Source organism: Dendropsophus ebraccatus, chromosome 4, assembly GCF_027789765.1.
Source record: "Dendropsophus ebraccatus isolate aDenEbr1 chromosome 4, aDenEbr1.pat, whole genome shotgun sequence".
Taxonomy (NCBI): Eukaryota; Metazoa; Chordata; class Amphibia; order Anura; family Hylidae; genus Dendropsophus; species Dendropsophus ebraccatus.
The window spans coordinates 7,059,656-7,084,929 of record NC_091457.1 but is presented as its reverse complement, the minus strand read 5'-3'; the positions used below and the strand labels follow the sequence as shown (position 1 = coordinate 7,084,929).

Sequence of the window (25,274 nt, the reverse complement as noted above, 5' to 3'; positions counted from 1 at the left end):
CTGTATATAGGAGCAGTATTATAGTAGTTATATTCCTGTATATAGGAGCAGTATTATAGTAGTTATATTCCTGTATATAGGAGCAGTATTATAGTAGTTATATTCCTGTATATAGGGAGCAGTATTATTGTAGTTATATTCCTGTATATAGAAGCAGTATTATAGTAGTTATATTCTTGTATATAGAAGCAGTATTATAGTAGTTATATTCCTGTATATAGGAGCAGTATTATAGTAGTTATATCCCTGTATATAGGAGCAGTATTATAGTAGTATATCCCTGTATATAGGAGCAGTATTATAGTAGTTATATCCCTGTATATAGGAGCAGTATTATAGTAGTTATATTCCTGTATATAGGAGCAGTATTATAGTAGTTATATTCCTGTATATGTGAGCAGTATTATAGTAGTTATATCCCTGTATATAGGAGCAGTATTATAGTAGTTATATTCCTGTATATAGGAGCAGTATTATAGTAGTTATATCCCTGTATATAGGAGCAGTATTATAGTAGTATATCCCTGTATATAGGAGCAGTATTATAGTAGTTATATCCCTGTATATAGGAGCAGTATTATAGTAGTTATATTCCTGTATATAGGAGCAGTATTATAGTAGTTATATTCCTGTATATGTGAGCAGTATTATAGTAGTTATATCCCTGTATATAGGAGCAGTATTATAGTAGTTATATTCCTGTATATAGGGAGCAGTATTTGTGATAACCACATTTTTCAATAATAATTACCAGTTTCCATAGAGATTATTAATAATTTACAGTGATTTATAGGTGAAGTATCAGATAACGTGGGTCTTATCTCCCAGGATCACTACACACCTTCTTATTTTCCAGGCAGCGTACACTTCTCTCTCAGTACTTTGACCCAGCACTGTGGACGGTGAGAGACACCTTACTGCATTCAACCGCAGACGATGATTATTTCTACAAATTGGTGAATACGAGACACGAAGCTTTTAGAAAATAATTAAATCCAGATTTGTCTGTAATCTTCTCCATAGGATTATGGTGACTCCTGTCTGTGATTTATTGCATTATTAATGGAGTGAAGGGCAGGTCCGAAGGTCGTCCGGCTGCAGGTGACTCACAACCGGTTACCTGAACACTTCTATTATAATCGTATAAAGCAATATAATGGATTAGTCATATATAATGGCTGCAAATCCGTCACCTATAATACTGGTGGCTTTTAATACTGCAAGGAGGTCTCTGCGCCCCCTTATCCACCAGACGCCGGGTGCAACCAGCGCACCCCTCAGTGCTGACAGGTGACGGTAGTTCTGTCACTGCTTCATGGTGCAGAGCTATTTCACATTTTCTCCATTTAAGGGGCGGGGCTGTGGGCAGCTGGTTTGTTTAGGGGGTGGAGCCAAGGCTGGCAGGTTTGTTTAGGGGTGGTGCCAGGACTGTCTGCTCTGTTTTTGGGGCGAGGCCAGGGTAGGCTAGTCTGTTTAGGGGCTGGGCCAGGGTTGGCTGTTTTAAGAGGGTGGGGCCAGGGCTAGCTGCTCTGTTTAGGGGGTGGGGCCAGGGCTGGGTGTTTTGTTAAGTGGGTGGGGCAAGGGTTGGGTGTTTTGTTTAGGGGTCAGGGTTTGCTGGTTTGTTTAGAGGGGGGTCCACGGCTGGCTGGTCTGTTTAGGGGGTGGGGCTAGGTCCGGCTTTTTTTGTTAAGGGTGTGGATCCAGGGCTGGCTGCTCTGTTTAGGGGGTGGGGCCAGGGATGTCTGCTCTGTTTAGGGGGTGGGGCCAGGGATGTCTGCTCTGTTTAGGGGGTGGGGACAGGGCAGGCTGGTTTGTTGAGAGGGTGGAGGCAGGGCAGGCAGGTTTGTTGAGGGGGTGGAGTCAGGGTTGGACAGTTTGTTTAGTGGGAGGGGCCAGTTTGCCAGCACTACTCACACAGGTACTTCCTCCCCCTTACTTGTCTGTCCAGTTACAGCAAACAAACAGGATTCACACATAGAGAACATATAAAATTTACAGCTATAATACTAGAGTCCGCAGCACTCTCCGCAGTCACCTCAGTGCTGCAGCTACACAATGCATTCTTATGGCCTAGCATGCGGATCCGTCTATAGGTATCATAGAGTCACAGCTAAACATGGGGATTAGACGGCAGACACTAAGAAGGCGGTGCTCACATGACCGCGCAGGATTTATCCTCTCTAAGAATATCACAACATTCAGCAGCCAAGAATGAGTCTATTGTTTACCGACAGAAATCCCATTGTGCTGAGGTTTCTACAAATACAACTTTTTTATTATAATGAGACGACACAACATGTAATCCTCCTGCGAAAACCCACAGAGCTCTGGGATACACGGCATTCACTGGCGGACTACAAAGCCCAGCCTATACTTCTATGGCCACCATCCCCCCCAATTAGTTGTTATTTCCCTGACACAATGTCATTCCTGTAGCAGTGGCCATCAGCGGAGACTACTATATCCTATGGCTGCAGGTTATTTATAGGGCAGGGCAGGCAGCAGGTTATGTATAGGGCAGGACAGGAAGCAGGACAGGCAGCAGGTTATGTATAGGGCAGGACAGGAAGCAGGACAGGCAGCAGGTTATGAATAGGACAGGACAGGAAGCAGGACAGGCAGCAGGTTATGTATAGGACAGGACAGGAAGCAGGACAGGCAGCAGGTTATGTATAGGACAGGAAGCAGGACAGGCAGCAGGTTATGTATAGGACAGGACAGGAAGCAGGACAGGCAGCAGGTTTTTACTTATAGGGCAGGACAGGCAGCAGGTTATGTATAGGGCAGGACAGGCAGCAGGTTATGTATAGGGCAGGACAGGCAGCAGGTTATGTATAGGGCAGGACAGGCAGCAGGTTATGTATAGGGCAGGACAGGCAGCAGGTTATGTATAGGACAGGACAGGCAGCAGGTTATGTATAGGGCAGGACAGGCAGCAGGTTATGTATAGGGCAGGACAGGCAGCAGGTTATGTATAGGGCAGGACAGGCAGCAGGTTATGTATAGGGCAGGACAGGCAGCAGGTTATGTATAGGGCAGGACAGGCAGCAGGTTATGTATAGGACAGGACAGGCAGCAGGTTATGTACAGGAAAGGCCACGGGGGGCCAGGACGGGACAGGCAGCAGCTTATTATAAGCAGAATGAAATGTTCCCTAAGAAAGTTCTCGAGGATATAAAAAATGGAACCAGGACCCTTCCTTCTCCTGCTGAACATCACTGAGACAAACCCCTCCGCTGCTCCCGGAGCACTCCGCCTCATTTTCCTGTAGAAATCATCCAGGTTTTATCCTGTAAATCTTTGGGAACCTTACTGTGGCTTATGTGCAGGTGCATGATGGGAAGGCAGAGGGCACCCCAAAATAAGGAGCCCCTATAATACTACCTACTGCATACGGGGGTCAGAGTGCAGGGAACATTACAGGCACTGCTATGAGGACTGATATCTGCCTGTTACTGTGGGCACTACCATAGGTCTGGTACTATGGGCCATACTAGGAGTATGGTACTACGATAAATGACATGAGCCTGGCACTATAGACACCACTATAAGTCTGGCAGGCTGGCATTATGGGCACTGCCATAAATCTTTATGGGATATAGGGGGGATATAGCGGTATAACCAGCGGGGATCTGTATAGTGTGACCACAGAGTGGCAGAGCGTATACCTGGAAGCATTGGTCGCAGATCAGAGACTGCCCGTTGTACCGCCTGGGTTACCCACCGCCACACTGAGGACCAGGCATCATGTCCTCCTCCACCTCAGGGAATATAAATCACCGTTCCTTATCTCTATAATCCCGTATCAGCCGCGCTCTTCCTGTTTATATAATGACACATCCGACTAACAGCAATGACAAGGAAGAATGGCGCGGGCGGCCACTGATATACATGGTGTCAGGTGTGATATAATAACAATAATCATATACATCCGCCGCCATCTATATTCCCTATATACCATCCTCTATACAGTATATACATGGTGTCAGGTGTGATATAATAACAATAATTCTATACATCCGCCGCCATCTATATTCCCTATATACCATCCTCTATACAGTATATACATGGTGTCAGGTGTGATATAATAACAATAATTCTATACATCCGCCGCCATCTATAATCCCTATATACCATCCTCTATACAGTATATACATGGTGTCAGGTGTGATGTAATAATAATTACATCCGCCGCCATCTATATTCCCTATATACCATTCTCTATACAGTAACTACATATACATTACAGTATATACATGGGGTCAGGTGTAATATAATAATCATTACATCCGCCACCATCTATGTTCCCTATATACCATCCTCTATACAGTATATACATGGTGTCAGGTGTGATGTAATATAATAAAAATAATTATGTCTGCCACCATCTATAATCCCTATATACCATCCTCTATACAGTAACTACATATACAGTATATACATCGTAACAATCATTACATCTGCTGCCATCTATAATCCCTATATACCATCCTCTATACAGTGACTACATATACATTACATGATATACATGGTGTCAGGCCGCCATCTATAGCTGGGGATATAAGGACTCATCCCTAGGCACTGCCCAGCATGTGCCATCCTCCCTATACAATACCTACATATACAGCACGTGCCATCCTCCCTATACAATAACTACATATACAGCATGTGCCATCCCCTCCACAATAACTACATATACAGCACGTGCCATCCTCCCTATACAGTAACTACATATACAGCATGTGCCATCCTCCCTATACAATAACTACATATACAGCACGTGCCATCCTCCCTATACAATAACTACATATACAGCACGTGCCATCCTCCCTATACAATAACTACATATACAGCACGTGCCATCCCCTCCACAATAACTACATATACAGCATGTGCCATCCTTCCTATACAGTAACTACATATACAGCACGTGCCATCCTCCCTATACAATAACTACATATACAGCACGTGCCATCCTCCCTATACAATAACTACATATACAGCACGTGCCATCCCCTCCACAATAACTACATATACAGCATGTGCCATCCTTCCTATACAGTAACTACATATACAGCACGTGCCATCCTCCCTATACAATAACTACATATACAGTATGTGCCATCCTCCCTATACAATAACTACATATACAGCATGTGCCATCCTCCCTATACAGTAACTACATATACGGCATGTGCCATCCCCTCCACAATACCTACATATACAGCACGTGCCATCCCCCCTATACAATAACTACATATACAGCACGTGCCATCCTCCCTATACAGTAACTACATATACAGCATGTGCCATCCCCTCCACAATAACTACATATACAGCACGTGCCATCCCCCCTATACAATAACTACATATACAGCACGTGCCATCCTCCCTATACAATAACTACATATACAACATGTGCCATCCTCCCTATACAATACCTACATATACAGCACGTGCCATCCTCCCTATACAGTAACTACATATACAGCACGTGCCATCCTTCCTATACAATAACTACATATACAGCACGTGCCATCCCCTCCACAATAACCTATATACTGGCGGCTTGTTTAATATTAGATGCCCCAAGACAAAAACCGTACGGTATGTGCGTCTGCCAGCAGGAGAGAGCCAACACCATCATTGAAAGGGAGAAAGCTGCTCCAGACATATCTGGAAGTGGATTATTTCCTCAAGAACTAAAGGATCAAACAGTTAAAACCTAACTGCCGATCCTTGGAGTTGGAAGGCCGCCATACATCATAGGCCATGTATACGGCAAGCTTTACCATATCTAAGTGGGGTCACATCACGTACCTGAGAAGAAACAAGAGTCCAAGGAGTCTTTCCAAGGATGTCGGACTTGGCCCAATTTGAGGCCATTTAGTCAATCATTCCCAAAATGTTCGCTTTCCCAAAGTTTAGTTCCTTATAAGATCCTGAAGCTGAGATCCCCAATGATGAGCTGTACTGTGCAAGTGTTTAGCCTCCCCACAGCGCCCCCGCAGGAGAAGTAAGGAATTACACATTAAAGTAAATGGGCTGACCATGTAATGTATGGATGGCTCCTCCAGAATGACTTTCCACAACAGACAATCCCTTGAAGAGAAGCCACTCTGATGCCAGGTTCCCTTTAAGACAATGGGAGGCCAGGCTGTACTCCGTGTTCGGGCTGACTCTCCTCTGGGGCATTGGAAATCTCATTTGTCTTGCATTTATGAGTGTGGAGTCGGTGCAGGAGCGGCTATACACGCCAGTCAGTCATTATGGAGTCTTCCCAAGTATTTCCTGCACATGTAAATGAAAAAATTCTTGATTTTATAAGGCAGGACGGCTAATTGTGCAGATTACGACGCGTCTCGGATGCCGCGCTGCTGCGGAGGTTGAGTAATCGGCCAGGAGGCTTCCATGTGAACTTTACTGTGTGAACTGTCCCGTGTGCAGCCTTTCATCATCCCCATAATTACACCAGGGAGGGATGGAAGAACATAGGAGGATCCCGCAGCGCCCATCCAGCCACACCGAAAGGAAGCAGCTCTTCATGTGATACTCCCCGAGAGCCACAGACATATCACATCCAGGTCCTCAGCTAGTATGCGGTAGTACCATTTGGCTCCATTCATTTCAATGGAACTGACTGAGGACAACGGTGGTGCTGTTTCTGGAAGAAAGTGTCTATGTTTTGGTGAACCTGGATAACCTCTATAAAAGAGGGTCATCTATACTATTAAATATAAGAATGACACCTGACCATGGGCTGTGTCCGGTAGAATCGTTATATGCTGCAATACCGGACACAACCAGCAGACAAGTGTGGCGCTGTTTCTGGAAGGAATTAGATTGTCAATTCCCTCCCAACACAGAAGTGAAGTGATAAGATTTAAAGCGTCAGGATTCTCGTATTTATCTAAAAGCCGATGCCATGTGAGTGGGTGACGTAATAAGACTGGCAGCAGGGTGTTATAAAAGGATCTGGCACGGATGAGGCTGCTATTTACCAGCCATGCAAATTCCAGCAGCGTCTTCACTTAATGAACAGTTTTGCTCCTTAATCCTCATGTCCTGAAGCCGCTCGAAGGTCGTAACATTCTGAACCAACATGCCCAGGGTTGAAACAGTAATTTAAACAACGTAATATAAATGCCAGGCGTCGTTCTGCTGGCACCGAGAGCGAAGATGAGCAACGGAGAATGCTGAACTGTAATAACTGAACAACACTCACTACTCTGCTAACATACTCCAGAGCTGCACTCACTATTCTGCTACTATACTCCAGAGCTGCACTCACTACACTGCTACTATACTCCAGAGCTGCACTCACTATTCTGCTATTATACTCCAGAGCTGCACTCACTACTCTGCTATTATACTCCATAGCTGCACTCACTATTCTGTTGTTATACTCCAGAGCTGCACTCACTGTTCTGCTATTATACTCTGCACTCACTACTCTGCTGGTGGGGTCACTGTGTACATACATTACATTACTGATCGTGTACTGATCCCGAGTTACATCCAGTATTATACTCCAGAGCTGCACTCACTATTCAGCTGGTGGGGTCACTGTGTACATACATTACTGATCCTGATGTCTTCCACCATCTTGCATTCTAGGCGCTCATCTTGCTGACTGTTTCCGATCCCCATCAGCACGGTCTCTGCACTATACGGTCGGCTCACACATGGTTCATGTTCACATGGAGACTGAAGGGAACAGGTGCTGAAGTTTTCTCTAGCCACTTAGACAAATCTGAAAGCCATCTGGACTCCTTCTATTTAGAGCCTGTGTGCGGCCTGGGTGACTCAGGTATCACTGGGGCGATAGACACACGGACAATAGGAGGGCGTAGGGATCACGGTGGAGTCCTTACAAACGGCCAAGAAGGTTACCTGGCTGTCAGGGATACAGTCACATGACAAAAACATCCACTATAGATGGACAAATCCTTAAAGGGGCTGTCCAGGATCACTTCCAGAAACAGCACCCCCTCGTGTCAGCAGTTTGCTTGTGGTATTGCAACTCAGTTACTTTGCAGTAAATGGAGACAAGTTATAATACCCCAATTAACCTGAGGACTTTACTTATACTGCATAAAAAGTCTACTTAAAGGGCATCTCCACCTTGAATATATTCATCTACTGTTGCTTTGTTACATTATAACTGCTGGATTCTGCTGAAGCTTTGGCTGTCCGGGCATGATGGGAATTGTAGTTAGCAGGCAACAGCTGCAGGTTCTCCCAGCCCGTGGCTGTCACAACTACAACTCCCATCAGGCCCTGACAACCTCATGGTTGCTACATAACTGCGGCGTGTTTATCTCCCTTCACTGTTATCACGTCCCATTGTTGTGAGGAAGAACAAAGAAACAATGAAGCAAAGTTCACGTAACATTCCAAGGATCTGACAAGTGGAAGAAGGGAAATAGAGGGTGATTAGTCGGTGACTAATGGGAGAGATCCTATCCCTTATAGCTTATTGGCGTGTATGACTCTGTCTCATATTTTATTCCTGACCAGCTGCAATGTTTCTGCTTGCTGTCAGTGAATGGATCAGATCATGGGTACGGTCGGCTTTCTCCGTGTATTTACTCCAATGTATTAATTTGCTCTCCAGCCCCTTTAGCTCACAGGTTTTAAGATTTGTCAATTACTTATAATAAAAAAAAAAAATTAAATAAAAAAAAATTAAATAAAAAAAAATCCAATACTTATCATCTGCTGTATGTCCTGCAGGAAGTGGTGTATTCTCTCCTGTCTGACACAGTGCTCTCTGCTGCCACCTCTGTCCATGTCAGGAACTGTCCAGAGCAGGAGAGGTTTTCTATGGGGATTTGGTGCTGCTCTGGACAGTTCCTGACAAGGACAGAGGTGGCAGCAGAGACAAAAGAATACACCACTTCCTGCAGGACATACAGCAGCTGATAAGTCTGAATGCACCCCAATAAATTCTACAAAGTATCCCCAACTCTAGCACTTCAGGACTGAATAATCCTCTGTAATACAGCTCCGCCGACATCGCCCACATAGGCTACAACAGGTTCCTCCAGGATGAAAGGAGAATTTCCGTAAATGATCGTATAATCAGCCCCGACCAACGTTTCATCTCCAACAATGTTTGAGGCTAAAAGCCAATTAGAGTCAGTGAGGAGACGAGTCTGTCATTTCAGCGCCATAAAGCAGCAGATGATATAACACAAAGGTTCCCTATATGGCGGCCGCCTCCAACCGTCTTATCTCTGACTAATAGGGTAAAGAGCCCTGTGCGCTTTCTAATTACACGGAGAGCAGCACGCCGGCATTACCCTGCGCTCTTCTTGTTTACCTGCTCAGGTCTAAAGTTCCTTCCTTGTTTCCAACACTCAGACGATTAAGAAGAGATATCACTGGGCCTAGAACCTGTGTAAGCGGGCGGAGAGGGACTCCTACACTACAACATACACCTATCCCTACACGCAGGACACACACGCATATAATACATTATATACATAAGAAAGCTAATACAGAAGGGAAATCTGCCTGTATGAGCTTCACAGGGGATGGGGGAGGGGAAGTGACAACTGATCAGAGCCTATTTCTGGTTCTCAACAGTGGATGTTTACATTTACTACTGTTACATATAGACGAACAGAATTACTGTGCTATACTATGAAAGAACAGAATATAACTACTATAATACTGCTCCTATATACAGGGATATAACTACTATAATACTGCTTCCTATATACAGGAATATAACTACTATAATACTGCTTCTATATACAGGAATATAACTACTATAATACTGCTCCTATATACAGGAATATAACTACTATAATACTGCTCCTATATACAGGAATATAACTACTATAATACTGCTCCCTATATACAGGAATATAACTACTATAATACTGCTCCTATATACAGGGATATAACTACTATAATACTGCTCCTATATACATGAATATAACTACTATAATACTGCTCCTATATACAGGAATATAACTACTATAATACTGCTCCCTATATACAGGAACATAACTACTATAATACTGCTCCTATATACAAGGATATAACTACTATAATACTGCTCCTATATACAGGAATATACTACTATAATACTGCTCCTATATACAGGAATATAACTACTATAATACTGCCCCCTATATACAGGAATATAACTACTATAATACTGCCCCTATATACAGGGATATAACTACTATAATACTGCTCCCTATATACAGGAATATAACTACTATAATACTGCTCCTATATACAGGAATATAACTACTATAATACTGCCCCCTATACAGGAGTATAACTACTATAATACTGCTCCTATATACAAGAATATAACTACTATAATACTGCCCCTATATACAGGAATATAACTACTATAATACTGCTCCTATATACAGGGATATAACTACTATAATACTGCTCCTATATACAGGAATATAACTACTATAATACTGCTCCTATATACAAGAATATAACTACTATAATACTGCCCCTATATACAGGAATATAACTACTATAATACTGCCTCCTATATACAAGAATATACTACTATAATACTGCTCCTATATACAGGGATATAACTACTATAATACTGCCCCCCTATATACAAGAATATAACTACTATAATACTGCTCCCTATATACAGGAATATAACTACTATAATACTGCCTCCTATATACAGGAATATAACTACTATAATACTGCTCCTATATACAGGAATATAACTCCTATAATACTGCTCCTATATACAGGAATATAACTACTATAATACTGCTCCTATATACAGGGATATAACTACTATAATACTGCCCCCTATATACAGGAATATACTACTATAATACTGCCTCCTATATACAGGAATATAACTACTATAATACTGCTCCTATATACAGGAATATACTACTATAATACTGCTCCTATATACAGGGATATAACTACTATAATACTGCCCCTATATACAGGAATATAACTACTATAATACTGCCCCTATATACAGGAATATACTACTATAATACTGCTCCTATATACAGGAATATACTACTATAATACTGCTCCTATATACAGGAATATAACTACTATAATACTGCCCCCTATATACAGGGATATAACTACTATAATACTGCTCCTATATACAGGAATATAACTACTATAATACTGCTCTTATATGCAGGAATATAACTACTATAATACTGCTCCTATATACAGGAATATACTACTATAATACTGCTCCTATATACAGGGATATAACTACTATAATACTGCCCCCTATATACTATAATACCGCTCTCATGTAGAAGGAGTTATTATAATGGGGACAGATCACTTAGTACACTTGTGTTACACCATATGGCGGATCTTGCGGTTACTCCTGTAGCTCGGACATCAGGACTCGGCTGAGCTGAGAATTACAGGGTGTCAGCCCTTGTGGTGGCCGTGTCTCGTCCTGTGAGGTCAGTGGCGGCTGGAGGGTACGGTATTACACGTCAGAACAGAGACTATAAAAATATCCCAGCCCGGTCACAGGGGTCACAGAAATGTTCCCGATTCTGGATTAGTGGACCAGGATTTAAAGGGGAACTCCACCAGCCCTGAAGGATGTGTATGAGTGTTGGAGATGCCGTTACGGTTGTCACCCTCTATACAGATACATTGTGGAGATAACGAGCAGCAGACGCTTGTGGTGACGCTCCCCGCGCTTCCTGTGCACATGGCTATAAAAAAGAGCGCAGTCACTTATAAATATCCCAGTAAGCAGACGTAACGCGCCTCGTGCATCCTGTGGGAGGGAACGGCGAATTCTGGATGAATAATACAAACAATATGAACGTGCCACTGTATAATCTGCGTCCTGACGTGGCCGACTCTATACTATGGTTAACCCGAAGAAGTTGTGCTGAGCGACTGATGCTTAAGGAGTAGTCAGTGCTGCAGATCCCTCCAGAACTCCACCTGAGACGTGTACACACTCTGCAGCTTATCATATAGAACATGAATGTATACTGAGAATTAGGGCAGAGCTGGGTGCGCGCGGCCTGTATGAGGGGACGACTGGCACCATACAGCGCCATATTACAGAGACAGCCGCTCCCACAACACGTGGGTCACACGGTTCCACAATCTGATACTTTGTATCTTTCATATTTATAAACTATTGATATTTTGTATCTTTCATATGGTCTATGACGCTCTACTATAACATTGTTCTATTGTTTATAAACAAAATATCAATTGTTTACAAATATGAATGATACAAAGTATCACATTTTCGTGTAAAAGATATGTGTCCCAGCATGCTCTGACAGCCTGTGCCTCTCTACCCATTCTGAAACTACAACTCCCAGCATGCCCCAACAGCCTGTGCCTCTCCACCTGCTTAGAAACTACAACTCCCAGCATGCCCTGACAGCCTGTGCCTGTCCTGCTCAGAAACTACAACTCGGAACATGCACCAACAGCTTGAGCCTCTCCACCTGATCAGAAACTACAACTCCCAGCATGCCCCAACAGCTTGCGCCTCTCTAACTGCTCAGAAACTACAACTACCAGCATGCCCTGACAGCCTATGCCTCTCGACCTGCTCAGAAACTACAACTCGGCACATGCACCAATAGCTAGTGTCTCTGCACCTAATCAGAAACTACAACTCCCAGCATGCCCTGACAGCCTGTTGGTCTCTACCAGCTCTGAAACTATAACTCCCAGCATGCCCCAACAACTTGTGCCTCTCTAACTGCTTAGAAACTACAACTCCCAGCATGCCCCAACAACTTGCGCCTCTCCACCTGCTCAGAAACTACAACTCCCAGCATGCCCTGACAGCTTGCGCCTCTCTAACTGCTCAGAAACTACAACTCCCAGCATGCCCTGACAGCTTGCGCCTCTCTAACTGCTCAGAAACTACAACTCCCAGCATGCCCTGACAGCTTGCGCCTCTCTAACTGCTCAGAAACTACAACTCCCAGCATGCCCTGACAGCTTGCGCCTCTCTAACTGCTCAGAAACTACAACTCCCAGCATGCCCTGACAGACTGGCTGCAGATTTTGCTCTAGGAGCTGTAGACTTCCCTTTCTGCCTTCTTCCTGGCAGACTTGGTACGGTGTAGTTTATTTTTTTTCGTTTCCTTATTCCTTGTTTGCGATGTATCACCGCCACACAGTGCACAGATAGTGATCACACTGCACCACAACAACAAACAGCTACATGTAGGAAAAACAAAGGTGATGCTGCGCAACTCACTGCACATATAAACCATGGGAAGTTATACTGGGCAAAGGGAGTAGTACTGTGCGCTAGGAGACGTCTCTAATCTTATGGTTTTCTGGCCGTTCACCTGAATCAGCAGCAGATAAGTGTGTCACTGTGAATCACACGGACAGATCACGGAGAGGAAACCTGAGCCCGCCGCGGTCATATCATCCGGTATCATGTGACTCACTCCATGACACAAAGTCTACCAGAACTTTCTACCGCCCCTATGGCAGCTAACTGGGAGAACTCTGCTCAAGTAGTCAACGAGTTTCATGGCTGTATACGGGTTATCGGCTTTCACGTCATGGCGCTGGCGCACTTCTCCGCCACGTCAAGTCATATTGTACATCCAGGGCAATAACAAGTGGAGTATCCAGTCCATAGGAATCAGACATGACGAATCTATCCTGCATGGAGCACCCATATGTATCCAGTCCATAGAGAACAGACATAACCAATCTATCCTGCATGGAGCACCCATATGTATCCAGTCCATAAAGAGCAGACATGACCAATCTATCCTGCATGGAGCACCCATATGTATCCAGTCCATAGGAATCAGACATGACGAATCTATCCTGCGTGGAGCACCCATATGTATCCAGTCCATAGGAATCAGACATGACCAATCTATCCTGCATGGAGCACCCATATGTATCCAGTCCATAGGAATCAGAAATGACCAATCTATCCTGCATGGAGCACCCATATGTATCCAGTCCATAGAGAGCAGACATGACCAATCTATCCTGCATGGAGCACCCATATGTATCCAGTCCATAGGAATCAGACATGACGAATCTATCCTGCGTGGAGCACCCATATGTATCCAGTCCATAGGAATCAGACATGACCAATCTATCCTGCATGGAGCACCCATATGTATCCAGTCCATAGAGAGCAGACATGACCAATCTATCCTGCATGGAGCACCCATATGTGTCCAGTCCATAGGAATCAGACATGACGAATCTATCCTGCGTGGAGCACCCATATGTATCCAGTCCATAGGAATCAGACATGACCAATCTATCCTGCATGGAGCACCCATATGTATCCAGTCCATAGGAATCAGACATGACCAATCTATCCTGCATGGAGCACCCATATGTATCCAGTCCATAGAGAGCAGACATGACCAATCTATCCTGCATGGAGCACCCATATGTATCCAGTCCATAGAGAGCAGACATGACCAATCTATCCTGCATGGAGCACCCATATGTATCCAGTCCATAGGAATCAGACATGACCAATCTATCCTGCATGGAGCACCCATATGTATCCAGTCCATAGGAATCAGACATGACCAATCTATCCTGCATGGAGCACCCATATGTATCCAGTCCATAGAGAGCAGACATGACCAATCTATCCTGCATGGAGCACCCATATGTATCCAGTCCATAGAGAGCAGACATGACCAATCTATCCTGCATGGAGCACCCATATGTATCCAGTCCATAGAGAGCAGACATGACCAATCTATCCTGCATGGAGCACCCATATGTATCCAGTCCATAGAGAGCAGACATGACCAATCTATCCTGCATGGAGCACCCATATGTATCCAGTCCATAGAGAGCAGACATAACCAATCTATCCTGCATGGAGCACCCATATGTATCCAGTCCATAGAGAGCAGACATGACCAATCTATCCTGCATGGAGCACCCATATCTATCCAGTCCATAGGAATCAGACATGACCAATCTATCCTGCATGGAGCACCCATATCTATCCAGTCCATAGAGAGCAGACATGACCAATCTATCCTGCATGGAGCACCCATATGTGTCCAGTCCATAGGAATCAGACATGACCAATCTATCCTGCATGGAGCACCTATATGTATCCAGTCCATAGAGAGCAGACATGACCAATCTATCCTGCATGGAGCACCCATATGTGTCCAGTCCATAGGAATCAGACATGACCAATCTATCCTGCGTGGAGCACCCATATGTGTCCAGTCCATAGAGAACAGACATAACCAATCTATCCTGCATGGAGCACCCATATGTATCCAGTCCATAGGAATCAGACATGACCAATCTATCCTGCATGGAGCACCCATATGTGTTCAGTCCATAGGAATCAGACATGACCAATCTATCCTGCATGGAACACCCATATGTGTCCAGTCCATAGGAATCAGACATGACCAATCTATCCTGCATGGAGCACCCATATGTATCCAGTCCATAGAGAACAGACATAACCAATCTATCCTGCATGGAGCACCCATATATACCACGTCTAAAGCAATCGATTGATTTTACCAGTATGTATCCCACTCATGCTAAGTGACCTGAGGGGAGCACTCTATCCACAATTGATTGGTTATGCCTGCTATCCATGGCCACACTATGAATGATTTATAGGTGATTATAAGTCATTTGTATTCATCCACAGAAAGATGCTTTATATATCCCCCTCATGTATATATCCTATTCATAGCAGGCAGGCATAACCAATCGATCCTGCATGCTATCCCATGGATTGTACATATCTCACTCATACCAACTGATCACCAATAAAATCCCCCCATATACATTGTATATCCATCTGTACAAGTCAGACATGACCAATCAATCTTGCATGTAGTGCTCAGGCGTAAGCAATTGATTCTCCATGCATTCATAGAGAGAAGGCACATTCAGATATATATATATATATATATATATATATATATATATATATATATATATATATATATATATATATATATATATATATATATATATATATATATAGTTAGTTACATATGTTACAATGGCCCCTCAGGGGAGGGTCTACAGGGCAGACATAACCAATCAATCCCGCACAGAGAACCTATATACAGTATAGTCTATCTAAGGAGTGTCCTGTATGTATCACGTGTATATACCCCACCCCTCCAGAACAGACAGAACTAATCAATCAGCCTTGGTATGTGCATCAATATCCGATCTCAGAACGTAAACAGCAGCCGGCGAGTACAACTGTGAAAAGTGGATTTAAAGACGCATTAGCGAGACACGAGATCCGAGCGCCGCCGGCACATGAGGGCATCACCCCGGGAAATTCCTCAGATAACTCAGAAACATCTGTTATATAGAATTGTAATTTACTTATATCTAAAAATCTCCAGTCTTCCAGTACTTATCAGCTGCTGTATGTCCTGCAGGAAGTGGTGTATTCTCCCCAGTCTGCTGCCACCTCTGTCCATGTCAGGAACTGTCCAGAGCAGCAGCAAATCCCCATAGAAAACCTCTCCTGCTCTGGACAGTTCCTGACATGGACAGAGGTGGCGGCAGAGAGAAAAGAATACACCACTTCCTGCAGGACATACAGCAGCTGATAAGTACTGGAAGACTGGAGATTTTTACATAGAAGTAAATTACAAATCTATATAACTTTCTGACACCAGATGATTTGAAAGAAAAAGATTTTCCCCTTTAACTTGTTACCGTGTAATCTCGCAGCCAGATGTGACAGTCACACAGCCGTCAGCTGAGCTGCTTCCCATATGGGAGAGGTGAAGTACTGGCCCCCGGGGGCCGGGATGGTATACAAGGAGGGGTCTCAGAGGAGGTTACTCAGTGTGATGTCAGAGAGGAGCAGAGCAGTCACTCAGTGAGACAAGAACCGAGCTATCACTCAGGGAGGGCAGAGCTGTCACTCTAGGAGATCAGAGCGGTCACTCTAGGAGATCAGAGCGGTCACTCTAGGAGATCAGAGCGGTCACTCTAGGAGATCAGAGCTGTCACTCTAGGAGATCAGAGCAGTCACTCTAGGTCTAGGAGATCAGAGCAGTCACTCTAGGAGATCAGAGCGGTCACTCTAGGAGATCAGAGCAGTCACTCTAGGAGATCAGAGCGGTCACTCTAGGAGATCAGAGCGGTCACTCTAGGAGATCAGAGCGGTCACTCTATGAGATCAGAGCGGACACTCGGTGACATCACAGCACTCAGTGACACTCGGTGACATCACAGCAGACACTCGGTGACATCACAGCAGACACTTGGTGACATCACAGCAGATGCTCAGTGACATCACAGCAGACACTCGGTGACATCACAGCAGACACTCGGTGACATCACAGGAGACACTTGGTGACATCACAGCAGACGCTCAGTGACATCCCAGCACTCAGTGACACTCGGTGACATCACAGCAGACGCTCAGTGACATCACAGCAGACACTCAGTGACATCACAGCAGACGCTCAGTGACATCACAGCAGACACTCGGTGACATCACAGCACTCAGTGACACTCGGTGACATCACAGCAGACGCTCAGTGACATCACAGCACTCAGTGACACTCTGTGACATCACAGCAGACACTTGGTGCCATCACAGCAGACACTAGGTGACATCACAGCAGACGCTCAGTGACATCACAGCAGACACTCTGTGACATCACAGCAGACACTCGGTGACATCACAGCAGACGCTCAGTGACATCACAGCAGACACTCGGTGACATCACAGCAGACACTCGGTGACATCACAGCAGACGCTCAGTGACATCACAGCAGACACTCGGTGACATCAAAGCACTCAGTGACACTCGGTGACATCACAGCAGACGCCCAATGAGATCAGTGAGATCTGAGCATCCTGCAGAGTATTACATCCACAATTACACTGAATGATTTATCAGGGTGTGAGTGACAGCGGGAACAGTATCCTGCCCGGCGGCTGCCGACAGCTGGGGGGGGGGGGGGGGATGGTCTTTCCTGCAGGTCACAGCTCTGGATCAGTGACGGTGGATGTGACCCCGAGTCTGCCCCCATATCCCTGTATAATCCCTGCTATATCATCAGGAGCCTACATCCCGTACATGGAGGAAGCCTGTACTCTGCAGACACAGGAGCAGGACACCAAACACACTGCAGGACTACAACTCCCAGCATGCACTATAATCCCAGCATGTACTACAATTCCCAGCATGCACTATGATCCCAGCATGTACTACAATTCCCAGCATGCACTATGATCCCAGCACGTACTACAATTCCCAGCATGCACTATGATCCCAGCATGTACTACAATTCCCAGCATGCACTATGATCCCAGCATGTACTACAACTCCCAGCATGCACTATGATCCCAGCATGCACTATGATCCCAGCATGCACTATGATCCCAGCTTGCACTATGATCCCAGCATGTACTACAATTCCCAGCATGCACTATGATCCCAGCATGCACTATGATCCCAGCATGTACTACAATTCCCAGCATGCACTATGATCCCAGCACGTACTACAATTCCCAGCATGCACTATGATCCCAGCTTGCACTATGATCCCAGCTTGCACTATGATCACAGCATGTACTACAACTCCCAGCATGCACTATGATCCCAGCACGTACTACAACTCCCAGCATGCACTATGATCCCAGCACGTACTACAATTCCCAGCATGTGCAGTTGTAGTTTTGCAGCAGTAGCACAGAGAGGAGTTGGGGACAATGACCTGCAGTATATTATACTATACACATAGCCTAGGTGAGGGAACCCAGTGCCCCTATAACAATCTATAGAACACTGCTATAACATGGGCTGCAGAGGGGAACACAGCTGCTAGGACATAGGCTCAGCATATAGTGCCCCAGTATATTATACTATACACATAGCCTAGGTGAGGGAACCCACTGCCCCATATCATTACATGGCTTAGGTGTCATGACTATATCCTCTAATATTACAGCCGCTATGACATAGGGAAGGTCTGCATTATAAATAATCTATAGCGTGGATGCGATGACATCAGATTAGGCAACTAGGACAAGGTGTTAGGCTACATTACAACTGTAAAAATTCCATAGGATAACATTGTGCCGCTATAACATGGGTGTAATGTGTAAGGATGACCCCATATTACCTATGGCATAGGTTAGGATATAATAACCTATAAACAATCAAAAATACAATATAACACTGCTATAACATGGGTATAATGTGCAGTCATGACCATACAAAACATAAAACATATCTGCTATAACATGGGTATATTGTGCAGTGATGACCATACAAAACATAAAACATATCTGCTATAACATGGGTATATTGTGCAGTGATGACCATACAAAACATAAAACATATCTGCTATAACATGGGTATAATAATGCAAAACATAAACATATCTGCTATAACATGGGTATTATATGCAGTGATGGTCATACAAAACAAACATATTTGCTATAACATGGGTATAATGAGCAGTGATAGTCATACATAATATAAAACATATCTGCTATAACATGGGTATGAAATATAATTATTGCCTTTTATAAGATATGCCATAGCTTCTCATAGTTGCTATAACATAGGTTTTATGTGTAACGTTGATGATACATTGTATAACATAGTTTTCATGGTATGGGGTTAGGATAAAATAACTGTACACAACATATACTGTGACCTGGCTGCTATAACATAGGGTCAGGATGAGATGACATTATACAGTGTATATTATACCCCAGCTGCTATAACATAGTCTTTACACGATGTCCCTTATACCCTACAAGATGCTATAACAGGTTTAGAATGTAATAACTTTACTCTGTATAATATACACTAACATAGGGCTAGGATGTAATATCTTAGTGTATATTATATAGTATAGAGCATAGGGACAGGATGATAGATATGATATTACACAGTGTATATTATATAGTATAGAGCATAGGGTAAGGGTGATAGATATGATATACACGGTGTATATTATACCCGGCTGATATAACATAGGGTAAGGGTGATAGATATGATATTACACGGTGTATATTATACCCGGCTGATATAACAAAGGGACAGGATGATATATTACACCCCGGCTGATATACCATAGGGTCAGGATCATATATTACACAGTGTATATTATACCCCAGCTGATATAACATAGGGTCTGGCTGATATATTACACAGTGTATATTATACCCGGCTGATATAACATAGGGTCAGCACGATATCACACAGTGTATATAATATATTATACCCTGGCTGATATAACATAGGGTCAGGATGATATATTATACCCCGGCTGATATAACATAGGGTCTGGCTGATATATTACACAGTGTATATTATATATTATACCCCGGCTGATATAACATAGGGCCTGGCTGATATATTACACAGTGTATATTATATATTATACCCCGGCTGATATAACATAGGGTCTGGCTGATATATTACACAGTGTATATTATATATTATACCCCGGCTGTTATAACATAGGGTCTGGCTGATATATTACACAGTGTATATTATATATTATACCCCGGCTGATATAACATAGGGTCTGGCTGATATATTACACATTGTATATTATATATTATACCCCGGCTGATATAACATAGGGTCTGGTTGATATAACATAGGGTCTGGCTGATATATTACACAGTGTATATTATATATTATACCCCGGCTGACATAACATAGGGTCTGGCTGATATATTACACAGTGTATATTATATATTATACCCCGGCTGATATAACATAGGGTCTGGCTGATATAACATAGGGTCTGGCTGATATATTACACAGTGTATATTATATATTATACCCCGGCTGACATAACATAGGGTCTGGCTGATATATTACACAGTGTATATTATATATTATACCCCGGCTGATATAACATAGGGTCTGGCTGATATATTACACAGTGTATATTATATATTATACCCCGGCTGATATAACATAGGGTCTGGTTGATATAACATAGGGTCTGGCTGATATATTACACATTGTATATTATATATTATACCCCGGCTGATATAACATAGGGTCTGGTTGATATAACATAGGGTCTGGCTGATATATTACACAGTGTATATTATATATTATACCCCGGCTGTTATAACATAGGGTCTGGCTGCTATATTACACAGTGTATATTATATATTATACCCCGGCTGATATAACATAGGGTCTGGCTGCTATATTACACAGTGTATATTATATATTATACCCCGGCTGATATAACATAGGGTCTGGCTGATATATTACACAGTGTATATTATATATTATACCCCGGCTGATATAACATAGGGTCTGGTTGATATAACATAGGGTCTGGCTGATATATTACACAGTGTATATTATATATTATACCCCGGCTGTTATAACATAGGGTCTGGCTGATATATTACACAGTGTATATTATATATTATACCCCGGCTGATATAACATAGGGTCTGGCTGCTATATTACACAGTGTATATTATATATTATACCCCGGCTGATATAACATAGGGTCTGGCTGATATATTACACAGTGTATATTATATATTATACCCCGGCTGATATAACATAGGGTCTGGCTGATATATTACACAGTGTATATTATATATTATACCCCGGCTGATATAACATAGGGTCTGGCTGCTATATTATGATAGGGTCAGGCTCGGTGTCAGCTGTATGGCAGGTCACTGCCTCCTGCCGGCTGTCACTCGTGGCTGTCTCCTCCAGCACTTGTCACTAACTTCTCCGGAACAGAAGAGACAAGAGATCCGCAGGTCCTTACCATGAGAGGATGGCGGCTGCCCCAGGAGGGGGGCCCGGGGCTCAGCAGGGGGTCATGGTGCCCGCAGGCAGGGGCAGGCAGGGGCAGGCAGTCCGCGGCTCCGGCAGGCACAGCGATCGCTACAGTCTGACAGCTCCGCTCACATTGCTGCAGCTCCCAGCGGCCAGCACTGGGGAGGGGGAGGGCGGGGCCCAGACGGTGACTGACAGCAGCTGGACACGCCCTCCCCACGAGCTACTGTCACTCACCTGCTGTAGTGACTCCCAAGGGACTCGTGAGCCAAAGTGCTGAGGGCGTGACTGTAATGGGGCAGGGGGGCAACAGGGGGCAGGGGGGGGGGGGGGGGGCAGGGGGGCAACAGGGAGCAGGAGGGGGGCAACAGGGGGCAGGGGGGGGGCAGGGGGGCAACAGGGAGCAGGAGGGGGGCAACAGGGGGCGGGGGGGGGGCAGGGGGGCAACAGGGAGCAGGGGGGGTAACAGGGGGCAGAGGGTGTGACTGTAATGGGTCAGGGGGGCAACAGGGGGCAGGGGGGGGGGGGCAGGGGGGCAACAGGGAGCAGGAGGGGGGCAACAGGGGGCAGGGGGCAACAGGGGGCGGGGGGGGGGGGGGCAGGGGGGCGACAGGGGGCAGGGGGGCAACAGGGGGTGGGGGGGGCAACAGGGGGCATCAGGGAGCAGGGGGGTAACAGGGGGCAGAGGGTGTGACTGTAAGGGGGCAGGGGGGCAGCAGGGGGGGTAACAGGGGGCAGAGGGTGTGACTGTAAGGGGAGATGGGGGAAACAGGGGGCAGAGGATGTGACTGTAAGGGGAGAGGGCAAAATGGGGCAGAGGATGTGACAGGTGAGAGAGGGCAGCAACATGGGGCAGAGGATGTGACTATATAAGGAGAGAGGGGTAACATGGGGCAGAGGGTGTGACTAAGGGGAGAGGGGGGTAACATGGGGCAGAGGGTGTGACTGTAAGAGGGCAGGGGGGGAAATGGGGCAGAGGATGTGACTGTAAGGGGGCAGGGGGGCAACAGGGGGCAGAGGATGTGACTGTAAGGGGGCAGGGGGGCAACAGGGGGCAGAGGATGTGACTGTAAGGGGATAGGGGGGAACAGGGGGCAGATGGTGTGGCTATAAGAGGGCAGGGGGGAAACAGGGGGCAGAGGATGTGACTGTAAGGGGAAAAGGGGGCGACAGGGGGCAGAGGATGTGACTGTAAGGGGAGAGGGGGCAACAGGGGGCAGATGGTGTGGCTGTAAGAGGGCAGGGGGGAAACAGGGGGCAGAGGATCTGACTGTAAGGGGAAAGGGGGGCAACAGGGGGCAGAGGATGTGACTGTAAGGGGAAAGGGCAACAGGGGGCAGAGGATGTGACTTAGGTCAGAGGATGAGACTGTAAGGGGACGGGGGTAACATAGGGCAGAGGGTGTGACTGTAAGGGGACGGGGGTAACATAGGGCAGAGGATGAGACTGTAAGGGGACGGGGGTAACATAGGGCAGAGGGTGTGACTGGAAGCCTTTGGAGGTGATGTCTCGCCATCTTTTCTCCATTGAAACACATGCACACATGACTGAGCTGAGTCTGAATGTGTATGGGGGTTGTCAGGAGGAATAGTTGTACTATGGACACTTAAATACAGGTGCACAACATGGACGCCCTTAGGCAGTTTTTGTAGGAGACCGCTGCTGTGTCCATAGAGACTGCCAACCATGTTTACCCAGCGACCAAGTGACAACTTGTCTCCGCTCTCCGAATTCCCCCCTTGCCCTGCAGGAAGCTGACCCCACTCGGGTCACCTCTACGAGTCAGGACACGGCAGGGTCTCCCCAGAGATGACCGCTCTGACTCCACCGCACACACTTACACAGCAGTTCCCCATTATTATTTTTTTTAGCCTCTTTCTGTTTTTGTGCTTTATTAACCGCAAGTTCTGATGTAATTCCATTTCCCCTGCTGAACACTGACTAATTCTGAGTAACTTCCTACTGCAACCAAATATCCTCTAAGTATCCCCCGATGAGATACAAAGGGTAACACGTGGAGGCGACAAGCTATTCCGGGAGGCCCCTCTATTGCAGACACAGATGCGGCATTGCTTACGGGGGATAACGCCTTATTATTATAAGCTGAATAGAATGCTAGACCGACAGTGAAGACTGACACACAGTCATAAATTGGGGTTCCTGGACCCTTCATGCAATTTATTAAAATTCTATGAAACGTGTTGTGTCCTTTGCAGCAGAAATCCAGATCTCAGCCGTCAGGAGTATCACTGGCGTTTATTTCCATGTGATTACCCGTATAATCGTCCACTCAATTACTTATATGAATTGTGTTTACATTCAGGTTTCACGTACGCATGCCGAAACGCGTCTGAGCGGGGGGTGGAGACACAATGAAGGATGTGAACTCATGTATATATCATCTCAGATCACAGTATGAATTCCTAAAAGTTTCATCTTTACTAGTCAGGTCTATAGACTGTGCATTGTATCTAAGCCCATCATGTGTGATACGGTCTCAGAGAACTACAACTCTCATCATTCTAAACAGAAGAGAATCTATAGGGTGGGGATGGAGAATCGGCGGCCCTCCAGCTGTTGAACAACTACAATTCCCATCATACCTGGACAGCCAAAGCTAATGCTTTGGCTGTCCAGGTATGATGGGAATTGTAGTTTTGCAAAGCCTAAAATTAGACATCCTTGCTCTACTCCATATGCGTCATAGTTAAGGGGCCCCATCACGAATTTTGCACTTGGGGCATGTTGGATTTCAATGCACCTATCCCTTCTTTTTTGGGGATATAAGCCACCGCCCGAGCTTCCTGGAGGAGACAGAGGAGACTGACAGCCACATTCTCCCCTCTCCTCATTCAGAAAACATGCATGCTGAGCCGAGCTGAGCGTACACGTGTATGTGAGAATCAGGAAATAGCTGCCGGCTGAACATTGACCTGCCATACTGTCACAGGACGACTACATTCCCCATCATGTAATGTTAATGAGTACTAAGATTTCCTGGAACAAACCTTTAAATCCTGGGCGTGTCGCTGGAGATAAGCGACTCCTAATGACTGATAATGAATTTCAGAATGCTGAGCAGGGAACGGCTTATCAAGTGAGAGGTGGGAAAGCCTGGGAATGCATAATGTTCTGGAGTCCTCCTATCCTGACATCACTGTAAGGCACACAAAGAGTTAATGTAATTGCTTGTTTATTCTATAGTTTGGCGGCCATTTTTGCTAAAAGTTACGCCGCACTAGATCCTCAGTTAGTTTATTAGACAAAGTTATTGATGGAATTCCTCTTTAAGGGACTAGTTTGACAGATATGGGTAGAACACGTTATAAGCTCCAGTGTCGGATGGAGCCCCCCTCAAGTTTACTAAAAAGATCACAGGGGCTTATTAGTAAATATAATTTGTTGTTCTCCCAGAGTGTACAAATAAAGTTTATTGAAGAAAATATAGAATGTATGCTTTAATAACAATATATGTATAAATAAAGT

General features: G+C 45.0%; 1 protein-coding gene across 15 annotated transcripts in view; it reads right to left on the bottom strand.

Moving 5' to 3' along the window:
- The window catches only part of MICAL2 (microtubule associated monooxygenase, calponin and LIM domain containing 2), a 168,218-nt gene extending 146,269 nt beyond the window's left edge, over positions 1–21,949 (bottom strand). For 13 of the 15 annotated variants that reach the window (XR_011362519.1, XM_069965047.1, XM_069965051.1 and 10 more), the window contains exon 1: positions 21,778–21,949. The gene's annotated coding sequence lies outside the window, so the exon portion shown is untranslated. The other 2 variants (XM_069965050.1, XM_069965049.1) reach the window with 2 other exon arrangements.
- Between the last annotated feature and the right edge of the window lie 3,325 nt (positions 21,950–25,274).